Source organism: Athene cunicularia (genome assembly GCF_003259725.1).
Source record: "Athene cunicularia isolate RWA chromosome 3 unlocalized genomic scaffold, athCun1 chr3_part1, whole genome shotgun sequence".
NCBI lineage: Eukaryota > Metazoa > Chordata > Aves > Strigiformes > Strigidae > Athene > Athene cunicularia.
This window is the reverse complement of record NW_020799097.1, coordinates 34,543,956-34,561,623: the sequence shown is the minus strand read 5'-3', so window position 1 is coordinate 34,561,623 and position 17,668 is coordinate 34,543,956. Positions and strand designations below refer to the sequence as shown.

The 17,668-nt window shown below is 36.8% G+C and overlaps 1 protein-coding gene across 3 annotated transcripts in view; it reads left to right on the top strand.

The window, feature by feature from the left end:
• The window catches only part of FILIP1 (filamin A interacting protein 1), a 130,418-nt gene that overhangs the window by 13,720 nt on the left and 99,030 nt on the right, over positions 1-17,668 (top strand). For 2 of the 3 annotated variants that reach the window (XM_026845190.1, XM_026845191.1), the window contains exon 1: positions 7,420-7,872. The exons of the other annotated variant lie outside the window; for it this stretch is intronic. The gene's annotated coding sequence lies outside the window, so the exon portion shown is untranslated. Of the gene's footprint in view, positions 1-7,419; positions 7,873-17,668 lie in introns of those variants that run through there. 3 annotated transcript variants of the gene reach the window in all.

Genomic DNA, 17,668 nt, shown 5'->3' with positions numbered 1-17,668 from the left:
AAATATACAGAAGGTTTGTAGGCTAATATGGAAAAGTTGGGGCAACACTGGCCCTAAAGCAATAAAATATCTTTTTTTTTTTTTTTTTTTTTTTTTTTTTTTTGTTTTGTTATCTAAATTCTCCTGACCTTTCAACAGTCAATAAAGAAGGCAAAATAAGTCTCTTCTGACACTCCCCAATAAACTGTGCGCTTAGAGAACTGTTCTAAACATCACTGCTTAAAACCAAGGCATTTTGAAAGACTTTTCTTTTTGACTATCACTGGCAAGCAATGTCTCTTCATGCAAGTGAATGGAACACCAATTTAACTGAGCCCGCTTCATTTACCAAATTCTCAAATAATAGGAAGTAGAAAGAAGTGCTTAAACAGATTCCTCTTCCCCCACATCTGTGAAAGTAAAACCACAAGGTGTAAATTTTGGCAAATGTTCAGAGATATCTGGAGATCAGGGTGTATTTTTAGCTGAACAGTTTTAACAGAAGTAAGCTACTTTGCGTATATCCTCTTTATATTTAAAATGTCATGTCTTTGATACTTCATGGAGATTATAATCTTGAATTTCAAAACCCTGCTTCTGGCCCCTTGCAGAGATGTTCCTCAACCATGGATTTGTGCCTTAGTCTAAATACCTTATCCCTTCCCTCTTGTTCTCCTGCTCAGTGCACACAAATTATTCTTGCAAATGCTATGGCTGTCTTTTGAGAGAGAGGTGTATGTGTACAGTTTGGTCATGGGGCTGGAGACAGTTCTTCATGAAAACGTTAGTTGGACTGTTATTTACATCTGGAATACATCTGTGGCTCATCTCTGGGGCATCTTGTCCTGAGGCTTCCAGGGAGACAAAATTAGGAAAGGCTGCTCCTGCTAACCTACCCTTTCCTAGATAAAGAACTCCAAGCAGGTACCTATTTTGAAGCTATCAGGATGCTTATACATGTTTTAGTCACTCCTTTCTCCTCAGCAATTCAAGTTCTACAGGTCCACAGACAATGTAATAATGAGTTGAGGCTTCTGTCAATAAAATCTGCATGAGTACTAATGATATGAATGTCAGCTTACAATGTCTTAAGCGAAGTAAGGTATAACCAATCAGAACTTGAACTGAAACGTGTAAAGGACACTGAGTTGAAACCAGTGTCTTATGGGAAATGCAGCTGCAGTCTGGGGATGTGCAATGGAAGAAGCCTTGCACCAGCCCGAAGTAAACCAAGCGAGGAAGCAATGGATGGTGCAGAATTGGGTGCAGGGTGGAATACAGCCCCCTCTCCCGACCTTCTCCCATCGTCTACCATGAATTAACCCTAACCTACAGATAGGTGGCACTGTGTTCTTGGAGATGTCAAAACCAGAGCTTCATCTGCTATGGACGTTCAATAGTGACAGTTTGCAAGGACAGGGGTGCTCTTCTTGGTGATCTAGTCCTTAGGTGTCGCAGCTTTAATAATACATTCAGATGATCAGTTTTGTTTGGAGAAAACATTGTTACTTCTTGTCTGCATATTTATTGTGTAATATTGTTTATAAAGACTGCCACATTTCATCTCAGACTGCTGCATTTCATTTGAAGATGATTCGTTTTGTATGGAGGGGAGAGATCTGGTAGAGAGTACATCTACAGCAGAGGGATCTCACCAAGTTTTGTGGATAACTGTACAGTTACATAATTATAATAATGGAATTGTATCTGATAATTCCACTTTTTCTGCAAACTGTTGGATTAATAAAGGCAAGGCAGCAGAAAGAATTAAAGCTATCTTAAAGATAAATGGCCAGACTCTCCCCTGGTATAAAGTAGATGTTGATCTACTAGCTGCAATTAAACTACAGTTTTCTGGTTCACAGTTTGTTAGATTTTCCTGGAAACATTGATTGGTTTGAACACAGTTAAACTGAGCTACAAAGAGAAGAATGTTTTGCGTCATCTTATGCCATTAAAAGTGTAAATGAAGTATTGAAGATTTGATTCATTAAGAGCAAGTGTTTATAATTTTCTTTGCATGTGCTACTAATAATTACCTACCTGCATCTTCATGTTCTTTTCCAAGTGTTTTTTCCTTTAGATAGATCTTTGTAAAAGTAAGATTTATACTAATATTAAATGGAAGGTGATATTTTGATTACATCACAAAAATCTGTAGCAGTTCATTTGGAGTCCCTTTAGGGTTAAAGAGTGCACGAGCAAATCTTGAGAAAATACAGGACTATTTTAATTCAGTGCAACATCTCATCATGGAACTATTCGTGAAACATATTCTAGGTGTCCTTTCAAGGAAACAGTATTCTATTTTTATCTGTATTTATCCATACTTATCTGATGAATAATCTAATGTCACAGGGTTAGACAAGTAGGATGCTTGCTTATTTTCTTGATTATTTTTTAACAACTCTATTTAATTTGATTGGGTTCTTTCATAATATACAAACATCTGCTAAGGGACAGTAAGAAGGTCGCTATATTTAGTCACTAAAAGAGAAGGCTCAGGACTGACTTGATAATGATTTTAATTACCTACTTAGTGAAAAGTGGTGTAGAATTGTTTTCACTCTGTAGTCCAAGGACATATTTCCAAGGGGGCCACAAAAACCAGGAGAAACACAGCTAGCTCCTGTAAGCTTAGATTTGCTCTGCAGGGTTGTGAATTTCCACAGGAACATTTTTAGAATTGAACAAATTGGGAGAGGTTGAAGGCCACTGAACAGCCATCTCATGAGCTAGGAGCCAGCATCAAACTGGAAATAAACTGCAAATCACTTTGCTTGAAACAGAAAGTGTAATTAACTGTTGGACTGCAACATACATTGCTGTGGCAAATTACCCATATTTGATTTACATAATCTTTCTAAAAGATGTGCTTTAATTCACTGAAATTTGCTGGTTTGCATGAGGAAAATTCCACAGACATGTAGGAGGCTGTATTAGATTATGAAAATAGTTTATTCTGTCCTTAAAGGCAATTAATACATGTTCAGCTCATTTTTATCATAAATTGCATACCACTTCTGGGGTGTGGCAGCAAAGCAAATAAGATGATTTACTCAATTTCCACACGTCTGGGTTGGCACTTTCCTCCAGACTCATGCTTCAGGCTGTCTTCATTTGACCTAACTGTAAGTGATAGCCAGGTTCTGGGGCTTTGGACTCAAAAGTGTCCAAACATGATGCTAAAGTCATCACTATTTTTTTCTGTCATTTTTTGTAGACAATGGTGTGCCCCTCTAAGCCTGATGGGCCATCTGATGTTCTTGATGTGACTATGTATCTAACTGTCTCAAGTCATCTTTGAATTGCACCTCACTTCATTTGGAGAAGACTTATGGAATGCCAACATTTCTGCTGGCACAATGGAGAAATACAAACTTCAAAATAAATTAAATGGCCAAGTCTTTTAATACGTTTCTTTCATAAAAATTACCCAAAAAAAATGCTTTTTGAAGACAGAATGTCTTCAAAAGACAGCATATGAAGAATGAAAATGAAAGACACTCTGGTTTTACTTCACTGATAAAGCATGCAAAACTAATATGGGAAAGACTATAAAACTCCAGTAAGTGTTCCTGGAGGTTTGGGACTGTGGCAAGGATCTTAAGGCACTGATTTTTTTTTTAATATATCTCATACGTTTACCGCTAGCAAAATTAAGATTAATGCCATATGTTTTGCAGATGTCAAGAAAGGGAGTAAATGGTGTAAAGAAAATATAAATATCAGTGTTAATTATGCAATTCTTAATTTTACATGTTTTTCTTAGGAAAAGAATTGACGTATCTGGGAAAATATTTAGATTGTGGAATGTCACAAAATTTTTTTAGTTTCATTAATTCAGCAAGATTATAAGAGACAACTAAACTAAATCTATGAGCAAAATGACAGAAATGTGTGTTTTTTTCTTTGGATCTAAAAAAGCAGGTGCTTGAGCTGAAGTTATAGCAGACCTAATATCTAAAAAAGCAGTATCAGCTTTTATGAGGTGACAACAGTATCTGGAAAAATAAAAGAAATAAATACTTAGCCTTTTCAAAATATAGATTTGAGGGCATGCAGCCAAGATCAAATTAATCAAAACATGATCAAACACCCCCCCTTCCAACATACTGTAAGGCAGCATGTTACACTGTAAAGCCAAAGCAAAGCTAAAAGCAGTAGCACAGTCTAAAATAATATAGCTTTTATGGAAGTGAGCAATAAACATTATAAAAGCAGGTGGTCAGAAGACACCCTGTGTGCACTATTGTGTGCACTGTCCTTCAAGCAAATGAAAAATTAACTTTTTAGAAACTAAATTACTGATGACTTACTTCAATGCATTTTAAGGAGCAACTTAATGAAGAAGTGACAGTGGTTGCTCACACAGAATTATACACATAGTAGAGCTCTTCAGGACATACAGTGAAGAAACTCTAAGCCCATTTAGATAGATTAATTTCTAATATGTTGATCCAGTTAATTATGATGTAAAATATTTGAAAAGGACAAAGGTGGAAGGCTGCATCTCTGGAGGCCACTATGACTTAAGAGGATGAGAATTACTTGTACACTACAGTGATAGATAGTTAAGATAAAAATTATATAGTAAAACTATTGTATGTGCTCCAGAAAAAGCTTATTTACAGGCACACATTCTAAGGTCAAGAGGGACCAGTAAGGTCAGAAGAAGACATCTGTTTTGATCTTCTCTATAAAAATATGTAGATTTTCTGCCAGTAGTTTCTGCCTCAAGCCTGGAATTTCTCTAGAGCAGCTCAGGTCATAAAACTTTTTCTTCCATTTTTTAGTAAAGTAAGCACAGAGAAATAACAATAGTGTGAATGTTGAAAATCCCTCTTCTGTATTTGTGACTAACATTATCTCAAAAAATGGCAACAGGTTGTGGTGCTGCTCTTCTTCACTCTCTGAGCCACATTTTGTCCCCTTTGCTTTGCATTGCTCTGGCCTTTGGTGTTTCGATTGAAATAATGCTGAGAGCTTTGGATTCCATCAAGAATTTTCTTAGAAGTGTTTAGTTTGGACTCCGCTATCCTGGTTGCTTAATTAAGAGATAACATAATTATCAGAAATTGTAAGAAAATTGCTTTTCAGACAGTATAGGATGCCACTAGGACTTAGGAAGATGCTGTATATTGACATTAGGACCTAACGTAGGATGACAAACTAAAATTCTCTTTTGTGGTTCTGTTTTTTCCCTTATTCCCCAGCCTCCACAACCTGTCTATTAATAACTGGTTTTCCCATCATTCAGTAGGGGATATACTCAGATGTGAACCATTTTCATACTGCGCAAAGTTCTACACTTCCAGTAATGCAGATTAATTACAGTCTTTCCTGTGCTTATATTTTCTTATATTTTCTTTGATTTACTTGCAAAATCTCCTATTTTCCCCCAAATTTTTGCTGAAATTCCCACTGTGTTACAGGATTAATATCTATGGTGCACAGCTGGGAAGTCAGTTTGCAAGTGTACAAGAATGAGCAGACTTGCATCAGCAGGTCACTATTGAAACCCACCCACAAGAGCTGCCAGCAGAGATTGCCTCCTAAGAAGTTGTATTGTTTTTCACTCAGTCAATGTGCTGCTAACTAATGGGAGAGAAATACTGAGAATCATTTGGGTTTTTTCTGATATTTATGAGCCAAATTAATTGTTTTGTTTGCCTGATTTATTATACTCGAATGGATAAAGTACTATTAATATTGCACTTTGAGGAAGAAGTTAAGACCAGAATAGTCAAAACATTACTCATCAATTTTATAAAAGGGAACAAAATTAGATGCTCTTTTTAGAATGTGCATATGTGTAACTCACTTCAGTTCAAAGTGTATGCATGTCACACCAAACTTTGTGCCAATATATTTTCTGTGTCTACAATAATCTTCCAAATAGCTGTTTCTGTAAAACAGAAGTATTTCAACTTTTACACATTCTAGCTGTTCTGTCCAAGTCAGATACTGAAAAAGACAACATGAAATTAGTGATTATTACTTGGTCTCCAAAATAAAATATGTTTGACACAATGGAAGCGTTTGGGGCATTTGTAAATGTGTCATCAATGTCTAAGTATCAGTTACTTGACATAATACCTAATATTTATTTCATTTTCTCCTTATAAGCTCCTTGGGAATGAAAGTATTTTTTTATTGTTCTTTGCTTGTTTAGACAATAACACAAATTGAGCAGAAGTCATTCCAGAGACAAGGTAAGAGCACCAGGCTACAGCTAATCCTACAGTTGCTTCCCATAAGGTCTTGTACTCACTCCCTGGTGTCTCATATGGTTATGGACAATTAGGTCCCTGTTTGTTGAAATTGCCACAAAGAGCATGATACCTTTTCACTACCCATCCTACTATTTGCACAGTGACCCAGCATCACTGAAGGGTGGTGTTATGATTTGCTTAAATCTTCTTTTGCTCTGAGATGTCAGGGTGTCTCCATGTATAAATATTGACAAGTAAATTTTTTAGCATCTTTATACTTTTTTAATCCCTTCCTTCTTTCTTTCCGTCCTCTCTGTCTAACCTTACATGCATATTGCAAGCCATTACTGGGGGAAGGCTTTCCAAAGGAGGCCCATTCTGCATTTCACTCTAAAGCACAGCTCAGATGAGAACAGAGTTGTTGGGGTAAGGAATTTTCTGTACCAGAGACATTTACAGGAGCTGTTTTGCCATGAGGTCCTAGAACTTTGCTCTGCAGTCTGCGATCTGCAACATCTTTGGAGAATCTTAATATCAAGGTGGTCTGTAGGCTGAAAACTGTCCAGTGTTACTGCTGGTCTGTTGAATAAGAGACTTACGGCTTAGAATTAAGAACAGCAATTAGATCCAGAAGCAAGTGTGCATACATTAGAACATATACAGCCCTGGAGTAATGCATTCCTAATACTCATATCAAACAAATTGGCATCCATGTGGCTTTCCTTTTCTTCTTCAGTGAGAGTTAGACACAGAGTAGGAATTACTGTAGGAAGCTCTTGGTCTGGGAGAAGAGGGTTGTCTTTGAAATAACTATCACACTGAAAACTTTCCAGCCTAAGCCTTTCATTAATTTCTCTGTCATCTTAATATATTTAAACTCTGTAAAAAATTATGCTGCAAAAATTTCTCCCCGTGTAATTTTTCCTCAAGTGAAGTGCATACCTTTCAAATTATAAACTTCCTACTTGTCCTAGGAAAATCCTCACTGTATAAATAATTGAACTCATCTGCTGTGAACACAAGTATTCTTTCTCTAGCAGTCTGAAATATATGCATAAATACACATCTTGTACTTACTGCTTTAAATAGTGATTACTCCTCTGAAGTCACTGGAAGCCCTTAAAAGGATTTGACAGTTTCCCCACAATCTTTCAGTGAATGTAGTAGCTGGGCTGCGCAGTGCTACATCCACTGATAATTCAGCAGCTGAGGAACTCAGCAAAGCCTGCTCCAAACTTCTCAGCTGTTGACAGGCTTGACTTGCTGAGAACACTGGTTAAATATAGCACAAGCGAGCTGAGCTCAACAAAGTCATTGCTGTAACACTGTGTGAAGAGACCAGAAGAGGGGAAATACAATCTGAGAACTAAACTGCCAAAGCCTAACACCACCTAGCAACAGTTGAAAAAACTTTTAAACAAAAGTCTGGGTGAGACACAGACAGAGTATACCTCCTACTTCTCCTGCCTGGGATTTCTGCGAGAAGCAGCTCCAGTCTTCTGTTCTCTACCACATTTCCTTCATTACTTCAGCTGCTGGTAGACCTAGAAAAGTGGGAAAATTTCTGTCTTTGTGTTCTCCCGGGCTGGATCAGTCTACTACTGTGGTAGTAGTGTGGGACGAGCTACTGCAATCTTGTGGTGTAAAGGATATATTCCTAGGTTCGTGTTGCTGACAGGTAAGACTGGGCTAACCACTCCAATACATTATTTTTAAAAGAAGTTATTTTATTTTCTAGTGACTATTGTGTCTTTCCTTCTATGAACAATCTTCTGCATGATTCGGAAACATCAGTAGATGATAATTGGGGAAAAAAGTTTTAGATTTTTTTTTTTACACTTTCATAACAAAAAAACATTGCTTAAATAACTTTTGCAGTTCTTAGAATCAGAATAATCAAGTAGTTAGTAGTAATATGAAAAAAATGTGTATAGATTTTGACATGTATCTTGCTTCTATTTGCTTACATGCTGACAGAAGACAAACCAATATTTAAGAATAGAATACATATCATCCCTTACTAGTGATAGTCTAGCAGCTATTTAAAACAGTGACAGCCTGTGTGATAAGTAAGAGGAAACAGCCATTCAGTAACTGATTTAACTGAATATTTTGTGATCCAGTTCATTTCTACTTTTTGTTTCCTTACTAACTTTGAGCCCACAGGCACACCTGGTGCCTTTCGTACTATCCTTGTGACAATAGCTCTTGGTTCTTCCTCTTGTACTTATTTACATAGAACTAATATTAATCTCTGCTTGATTGATTAGCTGTATAATGCAATCGTCCTAAAGACTGACCTTATGTTTATTGTACCCAAGTGTGATTGAGCTGGGCCATTGTTGTTAAAATATTTCTTTCTTTTAGAAAAAGAAATGAGAAATCAGCTCTCAGATGTTTTACCTTGAGAGCAGAAAGGAAGCTTGTTTGTTGGAAATGCATATCCTATGGCCCTATAATGGTCATGTAATTTAAAGGAGGAATTGCTTAGTATGATTTGCTTTGTCTAAGCTGACAAAAGCTGTTTGGTCAGTTGAAGAATGAATTCTCCCCCCCACCCCCTTTTTTAAAGTAATTTTCTCCAAACAAAAGAAATCTAGTATGTGTGGATTTTTAAAAGATGTACTGATTATGAATTCATATGCAATATGAATTCAGTTATGAAGGCAAAGATTTAAAGAATGCTCTTAACCAGTGCAAAAACCCCGCTCACAGATTTATGTAGAGCTGTCTCAGATGAAAAATATGTATCCTAAAGAAGGAATGGACTGACTGAGTCTATGCTGACTGTCAGTGGTGTTTGACAGTCTGTGGACTCTGGGACTGACACAGGAAGATGAGAAGGTCTTGCTTTAGCTAAACAATTCTAGTTTCAGCCCTGCATACTATATAAATGACATCAATACCACATCTTAGCAGTGACATGCTTACAGATTGGATGAAATTAAAATACTCTGAAGCAACTTTAACTTGGTGGCTGAGAATGTAACTGCTTGTGAAACAATACGATAAATGAGTATTAGGATGGAGGAAAATTCTTAAAAGCAAAAATAATATAGTTTGCATTTTATTTCATACTACTTGAGCATTAAATAAGGAATACTTTTTGGTGGCCATGATTTAATGTGATAATCATTACTGTGTAATTACTACAGCACTATAGTATCCCAAATCTAAATCTCAGAAGGAAACTTTGCTAATACTTTTTAATATAGGCATATTCCGAAGAAAGTTGTTTTTTCATAAGAAAGCTGTACAGTGAGAACTAAAGATGAGACAATATGATTCGTACCATTTTTGTCATCTTGGTATTAGACTGAAAATTACTGTTTCTTCTGTTGACAGAGTTAATTGGTAAATAATAAACTGTAGAGAAATGGTGAATTTGACCTTTTGAATATATAGGGATGACAAAATCAGTGAAAATGCTATGCTAATTATTGACTGCTTTTTGGTTTTAGTTGTTGCTAAGCATAAAGTATGATTTTACAGTTTCACTTTTCTTAAACAATTTACTTTCAGCAACGTTTTTAAAAGCAAAAGGCAAAATTATTAGCCTGATAACTGTCAAATTAAGTGGCTTTTGAACAGTCTGATAGCAACTTCCAACCCTTTAACACATGGAGCTGTGATTTTACATACATCTGTCTTCCTTTCCACTTTAAAATGGAGGAGGAGGCTAAAATTACTCTTCTCAACAGGTGTCCACAAAGAGGCTCTGGGATTTTCCAATCCAATCTGTGGAAGATGTAGTGTGGCTATTCAACAGATGGTTTCATATTTGAAGAATAGCCAATTCTACTAATGACTACAGTGAAACCAAGCTGAATTTTATATCAAATAAAAAAGTAATTTAGGTTTTGGTTATACACTCCATTGTAGAGATTTTCTTGGAAGACAAGTAGACATAGCATACACATTTATTTTCTCTATTATATATTATTTTGATTTTGTTTGTATTCCCATAACTGTGGAATGAATGGTGCCTTTCATGGTGCTAAAGACTGTGTATTTCTCCCAATCTGAATCCACTTCTAGACTCTACCTGTGTCTCGTTCTTTCACCTTCGTTGCAGCAATATTATAATTTATGGCCTCTTTTAGCCAATATAGCCACAGTTAGACATCATCTTAACTGAGTATTTTGTCATCATCTCAGTCTTTCAATGTCTTTATAGAATGTCTGGTTCTTTTTAACACCAAATTCAAAGACTTGAAATTCATCTTCAAAGCTCAGCACAGTTCTGTCCCTGACTACATCTGCCCTGATTTTCCCATACTCCTTCCACTCAGATCTAGTAGACTATTAACCTTTGGCTCTGGTGTTAACTGGTTCATCCTCTATGCTACTGGCTTTAGTAAGCTTGACATTGATATAATGACATAAGAGTTTTCTATAGTGCCTCTTACTTTAGCACCTGATACTAATGTCATGGAAGACTATACTCATCAACTAACAAAGCTGTGTTGACCAGGGTAGGACTCCTGAAGGTATAGTTGTGCTTCTTGGAAACAGCTTGTGGAGTAAGCGTAAGTATACTGGGAAATCTCTACTTTCACTGGTATGCCCTGTTTTGTTTCTCTGGGTCACAATTTCACCAATGTAGTAGCCATTGCCACACTAAAAGCTTTTTACTGATACAGGTGTATCAGTAAAACTCCTCCTGCTACTGGATCTTTCTGTTGACACAGATTCTATACATGCTTAATTTAAGGCTTTTGGTAATCTCATCTAACTCAGTTGGTGTGCCCCCAGACATAAATTAAGACTGTGCCTCAGAGCTGTGCTGAGTCAGAGGCCAGGTTTATGCCACTGAATTCAGAGTGAGATTTTCTTTGAGTTTAATAAAATCGGGTCTTAATCTTCAGTAATTAACAGATAAGTTCCCAGTCCCCTCAAGAGAATTTAACAAAATGGATCATCTATATTTCTGTCCAAATAATTTTTTTCCTAAGAGACATTTTACTTTTTTCTCTAATTTCCTGTTTCTTCCCTTCCTTTCTTAAGGTCTGTTGTTGCAGATTGCTGTACTGTTTTAATAAATAAACTGAATTTGAGGGCAGGGATTTTGTCTGTCTACATGTCTAAAATGCCATTCGAAGAAACAGAGCTATATTATTTGTGAAGAAGCCAAATGAAACAAGAAGATAAAGGAGAAGAATCTCCATCTATTAATCTATTTCCTATATCAAAAAAGATATTTAATCTATAAAACCCAAGATAAGAACTGAAAGCTTGAAAGATAAAATAGCATATTTGGTAAAATAATGATAATCTGTTGTATAGAAAAGTTTAAATATTTCTTTACAAGAAGCACAAGTACCTATACTTTTCAGCTTCGTCATTTTATTCTGGTGCTTTTCATTTTTAACCTTTTGTCTTTTCATTTCTCAGTGTTTTCTACTGTAAGTTTTTTCTTAATTTTATACAGAATACTGGGAATTACTTGGGGACTACAGGCTTTTCTTGTTATTGGAGGATACTGGATAACAAGGAAACAATCATTTCATAAAGAATTAAGATTTCTTAACCTCTCTTTTTTCTCATTTAATATCTAGTATTTGTACCAAGTTAGTGATACTAGAAAAATTAAGCGTTCATAACACAGACCTATAGTTATTCTTTGAGGTACTGGTGCCCAAAGGACAGGAACTATTGTGCCTATTTCCTGTTCAGGAGAGATAGTAGGAGTCTCTAATCATGTTGAAGGTTGTATGACTCCTAATGTATTTGTGAAAATTGTTCCTTTCTGGATACCTGATCAGATTTTTCCTTTTATTTTGGGTCTTTTCACCTACTTCTCCAACTTCTGTGGATAATCTGTACTTTCTGTATTACATTTTATTCTTACCATCATAGCAAAATAAGTGCTAATATCAATGCAAACACAAAGTCTTCCTAAATTGGGACTGCCTTTTATTTTTTTATTTTTTTACTTTTTAATTCAAGATGGCTTTGCCCTATCATTCTTATTCTGCTTTGGCTGGACTATATCTCTAAATCTTTTTCACAAGTGAAGCATGACATGTAAGATTACATAGATTGTGGTCTCCTCCAAAATGGTTTACACACTTTGCAAATACAGGGAGACAATTCCTAAAATTAAAAGCATCCTAGAAGTGCAATTGCGTTTTATTTTGAAATCAGTCATCTATAAACATACAGCTGTTAAAATACATGATTTATCTCAGGCTGTTTAGCAAGTAGTGTTCTGAGCCAATGAAATGTCATTGCTTTTTGTTCCCCCCAGTTAATAGGAAATTGTTATATGTGGTTATTGTAGAACGGAGAAGAAAATGAAGAATTCCAACATCCAGTTCCTTAATTTTGCAGCTCTATGAGAGCTGAAACAATCAGAAATGTGCGTATGTGTATGCATGTGTACGTGCCTTTTGTAAGACAAGAAATGCTTTTTGGCATTACAGAATGCATTGCTGAAGGAGTGGGACAAACACATCCGAAGTACAGGGAAATAGGCTGGAGCTTGTACTTTTTCCCTTAAATGGGCAACCCGTCTAGTTGCTGTTAGCTGACACAAGCAAAGGGGTGTGTGAATCTAAAAGACTGCTGTACGTGGTCCAAATGAATTTCATTTCAAAGCTGATAAAATGGCAATTAAAATCTTGACTATCTGTGATGTGGCCAGACTCATTCAGAACAAGAGCAAAAACATCAATGAATTTGCAGTAAAGTTTTTCAGTTTGATTTGTATATTTTAAGAGCTCTTTAATACAGTAAGGGTTGCATTTTTGCTTTTCCTTTTTGGGGAAATAGTGTCAAAGAGTATAATGTTTTTTGATTTATGCTGTTCAAAAGTTTGTTCCAGTACATATGCAAAAGTAATATTTTGGAAACTAAATCCATTTTCTGTCTGAAGTCCACAGTATTTAGAGGCTTGTAGATTTGGGTGGGGGGAGGTATCAAACTAGTGTGTTATGGCTGTGGATAGCAAGAGCTACAGCTTCACTAACAAACTTCTTTAAAAAAACTGAGAAAAAGTGGATTCTATTGTAATAACAGAAAAGGATTTTTTTAGAATCTGGTTTTAAGGCTGCTCCTATTAAAAAAAAAAAAATATCAAAGCTTATGTGTCCTTGGTACAACAATTGTCATTAGAGTTTATCAGAGTGCTTGCATTTTTCAGAAAATATAAAGCAAATGAACACAGCAGAAAGCAGGACACTGCTAACATCAGTGTAATCGAATTTCTGCCAACTTGCCTTGTTTATCTAAGAGATCTCTGTGAAAATAAGGTCTTTCCCACACATGCATGAGTCATAGGATGTAATGGGGCTAAGCAGGCTTGCTTCAGCTTTCTAATGTGCACATATCTAAACTAACCTGTTTTAGTGCCTGTTCCTGCAACTAAATGAGATCTAGCTTGACAACAGGAAGGGAGAAGTGGTGGTGAGTTCATGGTGCTATTTCAGTGCAATAACCTGAATGCTAAGGAAACAATGCAATTTCCATTTATTGGGAAAACTGCAGTTACTCTGACAACAAATACACACTAAAGAAAAACACATACAATTTATCCTCAAGTTCAAATTTGTGAACATAGTAGATAGATAGGATATTCATAAAACCTCACACTACCTAGTTATGTGACTCAAAGTACATTGTTACTTTTAAGATATATAATCCAGATTGTTAAAAAAAAATATCCTGTTAAAAGCCACAAGCAAGGACATAAATGAAAGGGTGGCAAAGCACATGTGGTTAACCATGACTGGTTTAGTGTTGGGCTGACTAAAATTAAAAAATAATTAGGCATATATTTCTCATGCTAAAGCTATTCAATTCCTGTGTTTATCATTCATACTTACACCCAAAATCTGACTTGTCCCACCATCTATAATCACAAAACCTCTTGGATCTAACTTTTAAGGTAGAAGTTACAGTAGTTCTTCTATAGCATCATTTCTTCTCCTTTTATTCTTCTACAAGGACCTCTGTAATAGAAAGAAACATGAATTATATTCCAGTAAATAAGTTTTCAGTTCCTCAATCTGATAAAATTCTTTAGAGAAAAATAAACATTCCAATTTTTGACTCTGGGCATGAGACAGAAGGAAGGGAATGATGCCATGGTAGATGTCCTCAAGCATGTCAAACATAGTGCAGAACAAGATGTCCCTTCTGCACAGAGGGACACACATGGCAACAGAGCTTCTGAGTGCCAGAGGAACCACGTGTAACAAGGCAGCTGGCTATGGAAACCACTGCCGCTTCGAGCAGCAGGAGCCAGAAGCTAGAATCCAAGTCACAAAAGGCATCGCATTACAAACAGTAAAAGACAGGGTCACAGTAATATGTCCTCTGAATGAGAGGTGCCACTTACGGAGTTACAGAACCAAAATTTAGGTGGAAGGAACATAGAACCTAAGACCCATCCAGACTCACTCAAAGTGGGACTAACTACAGAGTCTGAACAGATTGTTTAGGGCTTTGATTATGTTCAGTTTTCTTGAGTATTTTCAATTTGTAATTATTCTAAGGTCTCATACCTTATTTGGATTACAAAGTTTTGAACATGGCTAGCTGAGAAATATTTTGCCAGTGGTGATAATCATTGTCTTGAAATCCATACGCTGAGTAAAAGATTGCTGGAGAGATGGTTGATAGTAACATAAATCACTGGCCTTTGGCACTTTCATAATTGCAAAAGAAACAATATCTGTAGGGTTTTTTGGTTCGATTTTGTTATGTGTTATATCCTAAAATAAGCATAATAAGAACCAAAAGTCTTGTATGTACTTTTCTATCCTAGTTTACTTCAGGTTTTGAAATGGATGCCCACCCTCCTCCTCCCTGCCACATTATCTTTGAAAACCAAACATTTAGAATTAGGATACCACTAAAGTGCCATCTCTCTGCAAAAGAATCCTGGAGAAGAGGTTAAGTATATTCTATCTTTATCTTTCTGCATAGTCCAATAAACTGAAAGGCTTGAGGTTGTAAGCAATAAGCAAATAAGGAAGGAAAAGAGATGCTGCTTTTGAGGAAGTGAACCCTGGAGAGTGCTTCCACTGCTGAGTTCACTTTTTTACTGAACATCTCTTTCCAATTGTATCCTAATGAGGAACAGAGCATGGTGCACATATGGCAAACAGTGTTCCTAGATGGAGTTCTGGTTAACCTGAGAGTAGTTTAGGCTTTTTTGGTTTAGAAAAGCCCTTGGTTGTGGAAGCATCTAAATTTACCTGGTGGTGATTACTATAGCATGAAGTAAGGACAAAGTAGTGGCTTTGTGGCACTCAAAGGTATGCGGCAGTCAGTCTTTCCGTATAGGATTCCCCATACCTCTTAAAAATAACCAATGAAGACAGGTATTCTTCTTTTTAGATGAATCAAGTGACATTCATAAAACTGTATACTGTAGGTGAAATTTTGCCATCATCACTGGAGGTGAGTGGAAAAAGGCTAGGGAATTCCCACAGCTGGTGGAGTACAGAGGTCTCAGATCCCATTCTACTTGCCTAGAGCAGACTCAGCACTTGCTGCGGAGAGGAACTTGAATAGCTAATATGACTTGCACACACACAGAGGTCATAATTATTACCCTTAGAGCTTTTTTAATATAAAAAGCTGCAATATTGTCCAGTGGGGGTTAAGTTAGTGAGGAAGTTAGTGAGATTTAATAAGAAGGGATCATACTTTGAAAGACACCAGAACAGTCTAGGACAGACAAGAAGTGCTTCAGCAGGAGGCCAGGAAGCTTGGTATTTTAAAGGTAGGGGACTCTAAACCATGGGTTAACCAGATTAACAGCATCTTTAACTACCCTGCCTTGAATCCATATGGGCACTGATTTTAAAAGCAGCTTATGAGTTGGAGAAAAAAAAATAACTAAACTGATTTTCCTGCTTTCAGAGAACACATTCTTAAACCCCAAATTATTTTGGAACAGTTTTCTATGAGAAAGATGGAGGGTAAGTGCCTTTGATATGATACAGAATTGGATCTATTGTAAATGGAAACACACAACAGAATTGCTGTGGTACTTGAGGGCCCAAGAGGACCTGTTCAGAGCCCTCTCTATGACAGTGACACAGCTACCTGGCTCCAGGAAAACAGATTCCCTGCAGTACTACTAGTTTTTAGTATCTGTTCAGTACCAGCCACACAACCTATATCACCACAGGTCTCTGAGGATTAGTGAAGTGCTAGAAAGATACGTGATGTTAGCTATAGACAGTGTAGCTTAGACAGCACAAAGGAAACACAGGAAAATATCGGAAATAAAAATAATCTACATAAGTGTTTAATGAATACCTTGAATATAGCAGAACAGTTTGTAGCAGTCTGTTAAGGAATAAGTAGAGCAGGAACAATTCTACAGGCTACTGCTGTCAACCCAAAAAATCCCTTCAAGACAGCAGTATCTAAAAATGAGGCAAGTGTAACAGCACACAAGGAGGGTTAATTTAGATGCCTTCATCACTAGTTGTATAAACAAAGACTAAATCACACTGCAGGGAATAGGCTGTAAGAACTACAGGATAACTGTCAGATTGCTTATTAATCAGAAACACTTTGCTAAATTCAGGTACCCTCTCCAGAATATTTATGCCATGTTTGAATTTTGTTGTTTATCCTTTTTAAATAATGTTACCTTAAAATGTGAGGTGCTAGGTATCAATTGGGGGAAGAGGAAGGCTGGTTAAATGACTGGCTTTCACAGCAGTGAAATGACTCTCAGCAAGTTATTTGCTTCTACACTTTTAATAACACCTGGGATGTTACAAGAATAAATATAGTAGGGACTCCTACACCCTGAGATGATGCAGTATTGAACATCATGTCAACAGCTTTGAATGAGGAGACTTAAATAGCCATCTTTGGAAACCAGATTCTGCTGGGAGAAGTAGGAATAGAGATTGAATTAGTCTGAATGGCAAGAATATGTATTTTTAGAGGATCACCCCTGGGGGAAGCATAGCTGTGTCCTGAGTTGTGGTTAGCATGAAATCAGCCATACTGGTAAAGAACAGCAGAAAAAGGAAAGAGGAGTACCAGGGATGTGACCAGGAAGCTGCAAGAATAAAACCATACCAAAATAGAAACCAAACTGGTGTCAATACTAAGATGTTTCAGGAAAAACAAAACCATTTACTCAGGTTCAGTTGTACCAGAAGTAATTCACAGGGCAAAGATGGTGCTGTTAGGTCCTGAGCTTTTGGGAGTGCTCAGGACAAGCTGCCTGGTACAAGAAGGAGGCTGCTGGGGAAAAAAGAAAAAGCTTGAAAGAAAAAGGATTTTTCAGGGAAGGGATGGGCAGGTGGTGACTGCCCAAATTAGCTGGTGATGGGGCAGTCCTGGAAACACTGTGGGGCTAGGGGAAGGCCACATGAATCCCACGTGCTGGCTGGGGGAAGAGAGAGTGTCTGGAAGACAAAAATGTCCTTCGGTGCTGCCGGTCTCCTGCAGGCTCAGCAAGTAGCCAGGGTTTCCAGTCCTGCCCACCTTGTAAA